Below are 12,719 nucleotides of genomic sequence, written 5' to 3'. Positions count from 1 at the left end.
GCTTAATGCCTCAATTTGGATGGCACCAAAGGCTTAATGCCATAATCATCTCGAACAATCACCAATTGTGAGGCTTTAAAAGCAAAGTATTGATCACATCAAACTCTATCATTGCGCATCAAGCATGCCTTGAAAGCAAAGCATTGAACACATCAAAGTCTATCATTGGGCATCTTGAATTCTATTGTACCTAAAAGATGCAATAGCAAAGCCCATTGGCCTTAACAAGAAAAGCATCGAATGCATCAAAGTCTTTTATTGCATCTTGATTGATGTCATACCTATGTGGTTGATGGGATGTTGTACCTATGTATCAAAGCATTAATGTTTGGAAAAGTAATAAAATATCTCTTGGGGCATCGTATCTATGTGGTCAAGATGATGAGCAAGCCAACCAAGAAGGAGATGCTTGTAGAAGGGACTTGATGATGGTGATGATAATGACTATATAGGAAGAGGTAGTGCCCACATTAGCAACTAAGGTCAGACAGACATCAATCACACGGGTGTCTCAGACTCAAATGAAATGTAAGGTTTAATGCCTAATTGACAATTTGGACGAAACGTGAGGATGTCATGAACCGTTTAGGCTCAAACAACACACAATCCTCATGGCAACTCGAATTGCCTTCAATTGAGACAAACAATGCCTTCAATTCATATGCTTGTATTTAGGTCATAAACATAAGGCTTATTGCCTTTTGGGTCAATCATTTAGCTCAAATGGCACAACACAAGGCTTAATGCCTTTTTGTCAATTTGGACACCATGCCTTGTGATCACTTGGATAGTCACTTGAACGGACATCAATTGCAAAGTGTTGGGGGTAAAGGCACCTATGGCTAGCCGCCCATGTATAAGTTACACTAATGGTACCCGCACATATGTACATTGTAGGTGGCAGGTGCCACCATTGTCACTTTATTCTTTATTCTTTCAGTGACATTTGAATAAAGGGAAAGCCAATCACACATGTGACTATTGGAGTTCCCACATCTTGTGTCTCTCTCTATCTTGCTCTTGCTCGTTCCGCCATACCTCTTACTTCCACTTCAGGGCAGCTCGCTCCCTTCAATTGGTATCAAAACTTTCTTCTCCCTGAGCTTGAGCTTGGTATGGCATTGCTTCAATTTCCATTTGAGCTACCTATAGCACGGGTTCAACATTGGCAGCCATTGCTTCATCTCTTGAGGTTTGTATTGGTCATATATTGCTCTAGCACTCATCAAGACCTCTTTAGGCCTAATCTAGGACCTTGGTAGGGGTCATTCATCACTGCTTTAAGCTCTACTATGGGTAGCAAAGGCAACAACAACTCCATGCTAGTTTGCACCTGTTTGCAAGCTGTTTGGGACAGCAACACTCCTCCAACATTTCCTCCTCATTGGGTTGCTCATTGAGCACTTACAACTCCTCCTAGTGGATGCTCAGCATCGTCCTTAGCATCGACTTTAACCCTTGGTGTTGACATTGCAGGAGAAGTCCTCTGATCGCAGCATAGTATCTGCGAAGTCCATCGTCAAGATTGAGGAAATTAATGTCACGCAGACCGAGGATTCCAATGGTAGTGATGAGTTCATACTTGCAGCTAGTTCTTCTGATGCCTCACACTTGACTGAGACACCTAGTATGTATGCACAGTGCTGGTTATTGGATTCAAGTGCGTCCTTCCATGTGACGCCTTACCGTGAGTGGTTTCACTCTTACCGTACTGTATCTGGATCAGTCAGACTTGGAGATGATAGGTCTCTTGATATTGTGGGCTGTGGAGATATTCAGTTGCAGTTTTCCACTGGCAGTTCCTTTTTGCTCAGGGATGTACGTCATGTACCTGCGCTTACACGCAGTCTTATGTCTGCAAGACAATTGGATGATGCAGGGTTTCATGTCTGTTTTGGGGATTCTGCCTCGAAGATTACCAGAGGCAGACTTGTGCTTACTAGAGGCACCAAGGCTGGCAACCTCTATCCTCTTGTTGTATCTGGGCCTTCTGTAGACCATGTTTTGGCAGTGGGCTCTATCCCACATGTATCACTTTGGCATGCCCGTTTGGGGCATATGTCTTTGAAGGGAATGAAAATGTTATTTAGTTTGCAGTATCTTCCGCGTTTGGACTATGCACGTTTTGACTCGTGTGATCATTGTCTTTATGGTAAGCAAAATAGGTCTACGCATAAGAAATCGGGTAGGCCATCCATGAGTGAGCCCTTGGCTTTGGTGCATTCGGATGTTTGTGGGCCCATGCCATGTATGCCTATGGGTGGCGCGAAGTACTTTGTTACCTTCATTGATGATTTTTCTAGGAAAGTGTGGGCTTATCCCATAAAGCAAAAGTCTGATGTCTTGGCAATCTTTCAGCATTGGCTTGCTCTTGTTGAGAACCAGACTGGGTATAGGCTGAAATGCCTTAGGACTGACAATGGGGGAGAATATGTCTCACGTGCTTTTGAGCAGTTTTGTGATGACAGGGGTATTAAGCGTCAGTTTACCGCCCCTTACACCCCACCCCAGAATGGTTTGGCTAAGCGCATGAACAGGACTATTCAGGAGCGTGTCCGCTCTATGCTTAGCCATGCAGGCCTAACACAGAGCTTTTGGGCTGAGGCAGTTAGTACGGTAGTGCATGTCATAAACCAATCGCCTTCAAGTGGATTAAATTTCCAAGTTGCAGAGGAAGTTTGGGCTGGTAAGCCACCCTCTTATGCGCATCTCCGTGTCTTTGTATGTGAGGCATTCTGCCATGTGCCCAAGGATAAGAGGAGTAAGTTGGATCCAAAGAGCATTAAATGCATCTTTCTTGGTTATGGTGATTCAGGAGAGATGGGCTATCGCCTATGGGATCCACAGGCGCGGAAAATAGTACGCAGCCATGATGTAGTCTTCCATGAAGACAAGATGCACAGGCAGCCTGAGAAGGTGGTTGAGATCCGCAGAGTGATCTTTCAGGAGGAGCCTAGAGCTTCTGCACAGCCAGTTGGACAGCCTACAACTGCAGCAGATGCTCATAGTCAGGGTGTTGGACAGGCAGCAGAGCCTGCAGTGAGACGGTCTGCTAGAGACAGACGTCCACCTGATAGATTTCAGCCCTCTATGCATTATGTTTTGGTTACAGATGCAGGAGAGACTTTCACTTATGATGAGGCTATGCGCAGGGGTGACAGTCACTCCTGGGAGAGGGCTATGCAGTCTGAGATCGACTCCTTGCATAAAAATGAGACTTGGGATTTGGTTGCCTTGCCTAAGGGTAAGAAGGCTTTGCCATGCAAGTGGGTGTACAAGTTGAAAAGTACCCCTGGACACCCCAAGCCGGCATACGAGGCTAGATTGGTAGCAAAGGGTTTTAAGCAGGAGCATGGTGTAGACTTTGATGAGTTCTTTTCTCCTGTGGTTAAGACGACCACCCTGCACTTGGTCTTGGCTTTGGTTGCTCAGCTTGAATTAGATCTATATCAGATGGATGTCAAGACGGCTTTCTTACATGGGGACTTGCATGATGAGATCTATATGGAGCAGCCTAAGGGCTTTGCAGAACGTGGCAGGGAGCACCTAGTGTGCAAGTTGAAGATAAGTCTTTATGGCTTGAAGCAGGCACCTAGGGAATGGTATCATAAGTTTGATGCCTTTATGCAGTCACGGGGCTACAGCAGGAGTGCTATGGATCCGTGTCTTTACACGAAGAAAGCCCGTGATGGTTCATTGCTTATTTTGGTACTCTATGTGGATGATATGTTGATAGCAAGGAAAGCTCATGGTGAGCTAGATGCTCTTAAATCTCAGCTGAATAAGAGCTTTGAGATGAAGGATTTGGGACAGGCCTCTCACATCCTTGGTATGTGCATTAGACGTGACAGGCATCAGGGACCCCTCTACTTGTCACAGAGGGAGTATATTCATAAAGTCCTTGAGCGCTTCCGCATGCAGGACATAAAGCCTATTGGCTATCCATTGCCTTCTTATGTGAAGGTATCACAGGCCGATTGTCCGCAGACAGATGAGCAGAGGGCCAAGATGGCCCAGATCCCTTATGCTTTAGCCGTGGGCAGTTTGATGTATGCCATGATAGCCACTCGTCCAGATATTGCCTTTGCAGTTGATGTTGTGGCATGCTATATGGCTACACATAGCAGGAAACATTGGGATGCTGTGAAGGGTATCATGAGGCACCTGAAGGGCACAACAGATATGTGTATTTGCTATGGCAGCCAGGATACAGGGGTCGTGGGGTACACTGACTCCGATTATGCAAGACATGCAGATAGTAGGAAGTCCACTTCTGGCTATGTATTCACCTATGCTGGAGGTGCTGTCTCTTGGATGTCCAGGGTTCAGAAGTGTACGGCTTTGTCTACCACTGAGGCCGAGTATGTTGTAACCACTGAGGCTTGCAAGGAGGCTATATGGCTAGGCCGTCTAGTTGCTCACCTTGGGATTGATGCTATAACTACACTGCATTCAGATTCTATGAGTGCCATTCAGTTGGTTAAGAATCCGGTCTTCCATGCGAAGACGAAACACATTGAGGTGAGGTATCACTTCATACGTGGTGTCGTGGAGGACAAGTCTGTTGACCTTGTCAAGATCTCCACTGACGAGAATCCTGCAGATCTGCTCACAAAAAGCCTCACTACTGAGCGCTTTGCCTTCCTCAGGAGATTGATGGGCATTGGATGAGATGTTGCCTTTCCTCATCCCTTGTACCTATGTACAGTAGTACTGTCTTTTTCTTTTCTTTTCTCTCTCACTGGGGCAAATTCGCCTCTAAGTGGGAGGTTGTTGGGGTAAAGGCGCCTCCATCGTGCCGCCCCATGTATTGCTACACTAATAGTACCTGCCACTGCACACTGCAGGTGGCGGACGCCCGTCGCGTCACTTTATTCTTTACATTCATTTTAGTGACTAGTAAATAAAGGAAGGCCCGGTCACACATTGTGACTGTTGGAGTTCCCATTTCTTGTCTCTCTCTTTCTTGCTCTTGCTCTCCCGCCATAGCTCGCGTGCAAGCTTCGATCCTTCTCACCTTTCACTTTATTGAAGTATGTGGACAGGGTTGTTCAAAAGGAGGATAATGATGCTTTAACACTAGAGTTCACTGAAGAAGAACTTTTTAGATCTCTTAGTAGTATGGGGAAAAGGAAGGCTCTAGGATTTGATGGCCTAATTGCTGAATTCTTTAAGCATTTTTGGCCCTCGCTAAAAGGCCCTGTCATAGCCCTCTGACCAATCACTTCTGAAGGGAGAATTGCTTGCTAGCAGCATGGAAAAGAAGTGTCATTAGGCTCTTGCCCAAGTAGGCTCAATGTTTGAAACTTAAACATTGGAGGCCCATTTCTCTCATGGGGACTGTTTACAAGTTGATGACCATGGCATTAGCCTCTAGGCTATCTTGAGTCTTGCAAAGATGTATAAATCAGAATCAATATGGTTTTCTCAAAGGAAGGTCTCCGATGGATAATGTCCTCAACTTGACCATGGCAGTGGAGTGGGCCAACCTATCACGCCAGGAAGTTGTCTTCTTCCAGATGGATGTAGAGAATGCCTTTGATAAAGTTAATTAGGACTATATTAGGAAGGTAATGATGCATATGGGGTTTTGGGACAAAATTCTAACATTCCCTTGTTTCTAGGGAAAGATGTAGAAGCAATGCTCTCAGTCAATGGTACTCTACTAGAAGCCTTCTGTATCAAGCGAGGAGTTCGACAAGGACACCCATTGAGCCCTCTCTTATTTGCCATAGCCACCCATCCCCTCTTCTGCTTGCTGGACAAATCTACCATAGATGTCAAGATAGTGGGCCTGCGGTACAAAAATCAACAGTTGGTAGGGCAAGGTTTTGCTGATGATTTATTGCTCATGTTGGAAGCTCCTTGACAAGGTTTTGCTGATCAATAGTCCCCCCCCCTTTGTGGAGTTATATTATTGACAAGGAGCAAGCTCCTCCTTTACACATAAACTAGTTTTTACTTGTAGATCTTGGAGACAAGATCGCAGTTCCTTGCATGGTATACAATCGACTAACACTTGCACAACTTGGAAGTCAGCACCTTTTGATCCTTCTTGAGTCTCCTTCTCTCCTACACAATATGTATAGGGCTGTCCTCTTGGCACTTGATTTCAGCAGAGCTTCCGCAGCACTTGCACATTCTCTTCTCCTCTTGGAACTTGATTTCAGCAGAGCTTCCACAGCACTTGCACCTTCTGTTCTCCTCTTGGAACTTGATTTTAGCGGAGCTTTCGCAACACTTGATTTCAACAAAGCTTTCGCAGCACTTAATTTTAGTAGAGCTTCTGCAGCACTTGCACCTTCTCTTCTGCTCTTGGAACTTGATTGCAAAGTGATGCTTCCTTCACCTCTCTCACACCCAAGGAGAGCCTCCTCTTTTATAGGCTTTCAAGAGCTTCTCTTCTTGGAGAGAGACTTGAGTTGATCTTCATGCAAGATGTGGTTATTCTAGGACCTACTCTACAGCACCTATTTTGAGATATCTCTCTGTGTGTTGCTCGGATGAAAAGCCGTCAAACATGAAAGTTGTAGATCTCATTGTTTCCGATAACCTACATTGGCCGTTTTAAGAGATCATCTTTCTATGGGGAGATATTTTAAAAATGGATTCGCCTTGTCTTTTTTATAAAAAAAATAGCTTCTTAAACTTGTACTCTTAACTTGTGGTCCATGCAACCATCTTAAGGAGAGTTCATTAAATTTCCTTGGGCCTCAACTTTAAGATTGACTTCCACACAAAATCTTGTGTTATTTTAGACCTTAGAAAGAGAAAATCACTTCTCTCCTCACTTCCAGAGGATCATGTCTCTCATCTTTCTTAGTGAGAGAATTACCTCTCTCATCTTTCTTAATGAAAGAAAAGACCTTAAACCTTGACTTGTAAGGGAGAGGATGACCCCAAATGAATGCAATGCTCATTACACACAAGTAAATGTTCCTAGGCATCCCCGGATGCACACATAAATACATATACACAATGCTAATGCACTTCCTCTTCTTAGAACTTGATCCATCTTCATTTATGTGTAACTCCTTAGTTCTTGTGTACACTCTTACACTTGGTGGGCACTTCTTTCCCCCTTCATAACTTGTATTGCATGTACGAGATATCCCCATCACAGTGCTCTAATCACCCCATTAAGTGATGCACTAGGAATACTAGTCTCTAAATGGTCTCATGGCCATGCTAGATCATCATCAACACTTAAAGAAAAGTGAGTCATGAATTTATTGGCATAAATTTATTAAATAGAGAATGCTTATAAAGCAATCAATTTAGTGACGTCAGGTATACGAGAAAGGCTCAGGCTTTTAATTTAATCTAGACAAATCTTTCCCGGTTGGTGTAACAGAAGCAGATTTGGTGAATTTGGGGTTGCATGGAAATGTCACCAAGAGGGGCTCTATTTTCAGATATTTGGGCTACCTAGTTGGCATTGATATCACAAAATCTCAAAAAATTAATTGGGTACTTGAGAAAATTAGGAAAAAGATTGATAGTTGGAACCTAACCTCATGGCCTTTACATGTGAAGATGAAAATCTTGGATCTATTCATATTCTTCTCCCTCATGTTTTATCTACAATTACTAGTGTGGAAGAAAGCCATGATCAGGTAGTGGCACTCACTCATAGGGAAATTCTTATGGGGGAAGCAAGGAGCTTCAAGATATCTAGCCCCCCTTTCACTAGATCGCCTCATGAAAAACAAAGAATTGGGAGGCCTAAACCTACTAGACATTAGAAAGGAATCCATAAAGTTACGAGCCAAGCTGTTGAAAAAGCTCTGGGAGCAGAAGGTGACATGGGCTTGCATGCTTGCATAGATATGCTAGAAATAAAATATAACCTTTTGGCTTGGCCTAGGGTTTGAATAGCATGGACTTAATCTCTTCCCAAGCTATCATGCACATCAAGGCTCCTGGGTTGATTGCAGAATTGATAGAAGGTTGGCGAAGTATTCTCAGCAAGGCCTCATGGAGCTTGAAACTAGATAGTATATCCAAGGATGAGAATGTATTCTGGTCATGGGTTTTTCATCCACCACTTGTACCCCTGCTGGGGAGGAGAGGAAGTTATCTAGCCAAGAAGGGGCCTTATAAAGTTGTTTATTGGCTGAACCAAGCAAGTCAACCAGTAACCTTCAAAGAGGCCAGCATCAAGTATGACTTATCTAAAGTGTTCAAGATCTCTTGGGAATCCATTAGGCTTATCTTTCAGGCATTGCTATTACTCAAGTGAGTGGAGATAGCAACAGTCCACTGGCAACTGCAGGTTAAGGATAATGTATAAGCAAAGTTCTAAACTCCAAAGGATGCTCAATCCTAAGGGAAGATCAGTTGCTGGATGTGGAAAGAATTTGCAAGCTATGGGATTTGAAACTCACACAAGACCTTCTGAAACAAATTCTCAAGTCTCTGTGGTTGCTGGGCCTACCCCTCTGTGACAAAGTATTTGCTTGGCAGGTGCTAATAGGAGCCTTCATCATTGCTAAAAAAATCAGCAATCGAGATATTGCAGATGTTCAATACTTTTGTAGGGAGCCATTCATGCACATCTTTTGGGATGGGTGTCTTACTAGAGCTGCATGGAACATTGTGCTCCCGCGCCTTGGGTTGTAGTTCAGGCTGCAATTCAACACATCTGAAGCTCGAAAATTCTGTGTCTTGGGTCTGACAAATTCACAAAATCGCTCCAAATTTCTAGGGCTACAGAAGATATGCATCACACTCTTCAGACTTTGTGGGAGTTAAGATCTAATAGGCTTAGAGGCATTAATCTACCCAATTTTTCTTGGGTGTCTATCTTTCAAAAAATCAAGTCATTTTGGAAAGTGCTATGTATGGTGGGTTGGCTTGAGGCCATAGATATGTCCACCCTCCTCAACCTAGAAGGGCCTTACTCTGCCCAAGCCTGAGAGCTGGAGTTATTCTTTTTTTTGTAGTGCTTATTTTGAAGCGAATAGATATTTTTTATTGTGCCTTTGGGATGTGGTGCATAGGATTTGAACTCACACACCTCTATAACTCAACCCACACCCAAACCACTACACCACAACCCCATTGACTTGTAATACTTATTTTCACCATATAATATAAAATATCAAATCTATTCGCGTCGAAAAGAAGAATAGTCATGCCAAGTTCATGACACATCCAACATTGATTGCTAGGGAAAAATCAAGATGTCACACTCCCAAGCGAGAAAGCCCATTGAGAGCTTTTCCTTGTACATGCTATTTGCTTGCCAAAAGACATTCATCACAATAAAAAACACAAAATTTTTAATGTTAAGTTGCAATATGTGGGCCCACACCTAGTGTCAAGATCTCTCTCTTTTCTCTCTTTAATTTTTTCTCTATCACACAATATCTCATGCATCAAAGAAATGCTACATTGATGAACTTCGCTTGTGGTCCTCTATTGGAGATCACTACACCAACTCATGAGTCATGGTAGTATTATGGTTAAGAAAGTGCAAGGCAACCATAGGTACATACACATTGACCATGGTGACACACCATCCCCATAGATATTCCGTACATAATGATTTGCTTTATTGTGCAACATAGTATTAAGCAAGAAAAGCCAAGTATTCTACCCTCCTTAATAGGTTGATAAGTTAATCATCACTAGGGATGATGATTCAAGCATTGTTGAAATTAATCTATGCTATAGGTTGAACTCAAAGTGAAAGACTTGGGAGAGCTGAAATGTTTTCTTGGCATTGAGGTAGTGACTACAGCTCAAGGGATTTGGTTGCGACAGAATCAGTATGCACAAGATATATTGATCAAATATGGAATGTTAGACTATAAGCCCATAGAAACCCCATTAGATTAAAATCTAAAGCTCAAAGTTGATGTTGGCAATGAGATAGAGAATTTTACAATGTACAAGTAGATGGTAGGAAACCTTATCTATCTTACCATTACAAGTCCTAACCTTAATTACTCAGTGGGGGTGATTAGAGTCAATTTATGCAAAAGCCATGCAAACCTCACTTGGATGCAGTCGTGAGGATTATGCGTTATGTTAAGGGTACATTTGAGCATGGGCTATTTTATGAGTTTGGAAAACCTCTTGAGTTGATACGATATATTAATGCAGATTAAACTAATTGTTCATATGATAGATTGTCAATTATAGATATAATTTCAGTCTTGGAAGTAGTATGATTAGTTGGAGTAGCAAAAAGTAGCCTATAGTTGCTCTCTCTAGTATAGAGGCAGAGTATAAAGGTGCAACCTGTTGAGAAATGTGCAATCACATCCATTGTAAGGAACAAACAAGGCAAAGAAACATATTGCAAATAAAGCCTTAGACTAGGTCACGTATGCATGGTTTATTAAAACTGTAGTTGGTGAATACCACAATCACTTTCCACCTTTCCTCACCTACCAATACCACCTGCTGTAAGCCTATAAAAGGCACTCATCCCCATACTCATATCATCAGTCATTATCATTCAGTTGTACTTGCATTATGCTTGGATAATATTAGTTGTTCTTCTTTGTCAATGCTTATGCCTCATTATGATTGTCTATTTGCTCATCAATGGTCCTCCATAGCATGCATTCTCAATATTATAACATGGTATCAGAGCGGGTCTCAAGTTAATGAGTCATTAGGCCACTGATTGGGTCATTCCAGTTTGAATTTCTGGCTCCCTCCACTTTCCCATGAATCTCTCACCTACCTCCATAGCCATCCCTTAGTGGAGGGCTTGAATCTCTCAAACCAGGTCATTTCAACTCGCACTTTCTTCTGGGGAACTCTTCCTCTACTCTAGAAGCTCCTCCCTATCACTTCAGAGCCTGACATTATCATCTCCTTGCTCCAACATTCCGCTTGCATCAGTTCACTATCCAGAATGCGCCTACAACTGTTGTACTACTAACGTCGCACCTACAATCCATGATTCTTAACAAGCACTGTGGGGCTTTGAAAGCCCATGAGATAGGATCTCTATCCACATAAAAAGTTTTGAAAATGATCAATTATATGTGCTGCAATCAACAAAAACTCAGACGCCTGCTATAACCCTTTACAAAGAAGCCATAGCTCCTTCAACATCAAGCTTCTATTTCCCTTCATTTTTTTTCATTTTTTTCAGTCAATTGGAGTTTTTTCCACTTGGGTTAGAGTTATTACTCAGTTTCCAGTAACATTTGAAGCATCAAACCAACAAGAAGGGGTCATTTTGGAATATTCAAGTTCAATCCAAGAAGATACAAGAATAGTGTCCATTGACACTCATCTAGTGCTTTTAGCACTTATGTCATCTAACACAATCAGCTTTGCCTCTGATCAAATTTGATTTTTTTGCTACTCCAACATCAAATCAAGGAGGGGAAGACTTGGACCACGGACTTACAAGACCTTGAAGATCCCAAGCTCAAAGGACATACTGGTCACCTAGTTACCTAGTATCTCTTGATACTAATCAACTAGTGCTTCTTGGCACTTGTGCTCAACTCTTCTACTGCTGAAATCTAAAACTTTTGGAGTTGATTTGTTGTTGATCATGCAACCTCAACATGGGCAAGGACTCACCGACAACTCGATTCAACAGTGTCAGATTCCATACATGGCAAACTAGGATCAAACTGATCCAGATGAAGAAAGGCTTGTGGTCAATCACAAGTGGTCAAGAGAAGAAACCAAGGGAAGCTGCACTTTCAATCATATGGGATAAAAATGATGATAAGGCTCAAGATATTATTAAGCTCGGACTTGATGACAACTACATTCATCATGTTGATGATTGTGAAACCTCTCAAGTGACATGGGATTGATTAGAAACCTTGTTTGGAGCTCATTCAAAATCCTCCAAATATGGTTTATTGATTGAATTTTTTAGGCTTGACATGAAAAGTAGTACCTCACTTGCAACTCATTTGAATTATATGGAAAGCTTGTTGACACAACTTGCAGGAATCAACTTGAAGATGGATGAAGACATTTGCATTGGAGTGCTTCTCAAGAGTCTTCCACATGAGTTTGATAATGTGTCTACCACATTAATCAACATGCCAAAGACGAAGCTTGTGGTATCAAAGCCTCTCTCCTGGAAGAGGAAAAGAAGATCAAGAGCAAGGGAGAAACAAGCATCCCAAGAGGAGACCAACAACTCCTCTATGTGAAAGGGAAGAAGAGCATAATCTGTGACTTTTGTAAGAAAACTAGGCATATTGAGAAATTTTGCCATGCTAAGAAAAGGTCTCAAAGATCATATATTGCTACAGTCAAAGAAGATGAAGAGAACAATGAAGAAGAAGAAGAAGAAGAAGAAGAAGAAGAAGACATCCAAGAACAAAAGGATAGGACTCACTAGTCCCTCTTTTGTAGCTCATTTTTTGATAGACCTTTTTAAGTTTAAAATGTGGACTTGCATAATGTTCTCACCATAAGCCCCTATACTCCTCATGTAACCTCTGCACACTATAGCCTCTACACACTTAGTGAGGCCTTGTGACAGCCTCTAGCTTTGTATGGTTGGTTCTTTCCATGTCTACACTAGGCAAGGTTCTACTCATGATAGCCTCTGTATACTCAGTGTCTTTCTTGGTTGTGATTGAGGAGGGATGTTGAGAAATGTGCAATCACATCTACCAGAGCCTCTTTGTAAGGAACAAACAAGGCAAAGAAACACATTGCAAATAAAGCCTTAGACTAGGTCACGTATTCATGGTTTATTAAAACCATAGTTGGTGAAT

Source organism: Lygodium microphyllum, chromosome 22 (genome assembly GCF_053477565.2).
Source record: "Lygodium microphyllum isolate KBCC chromosome 22, Lygodium_microphyllum_v1.1.10, whole genome shotgun sequence".
Classification (NCBI taxonomy): Eukaryota; Viridiplantae; Streptophyta; class Polypodiopsida; order Schizaeales; family Lygodiaceae; genus Lygodium; species Lygodium microphyllum.
The sequence above is the reverse complement of the archived record's forward strand: the minus strand, read 5'-3'. Positions refer to the sequence as shown.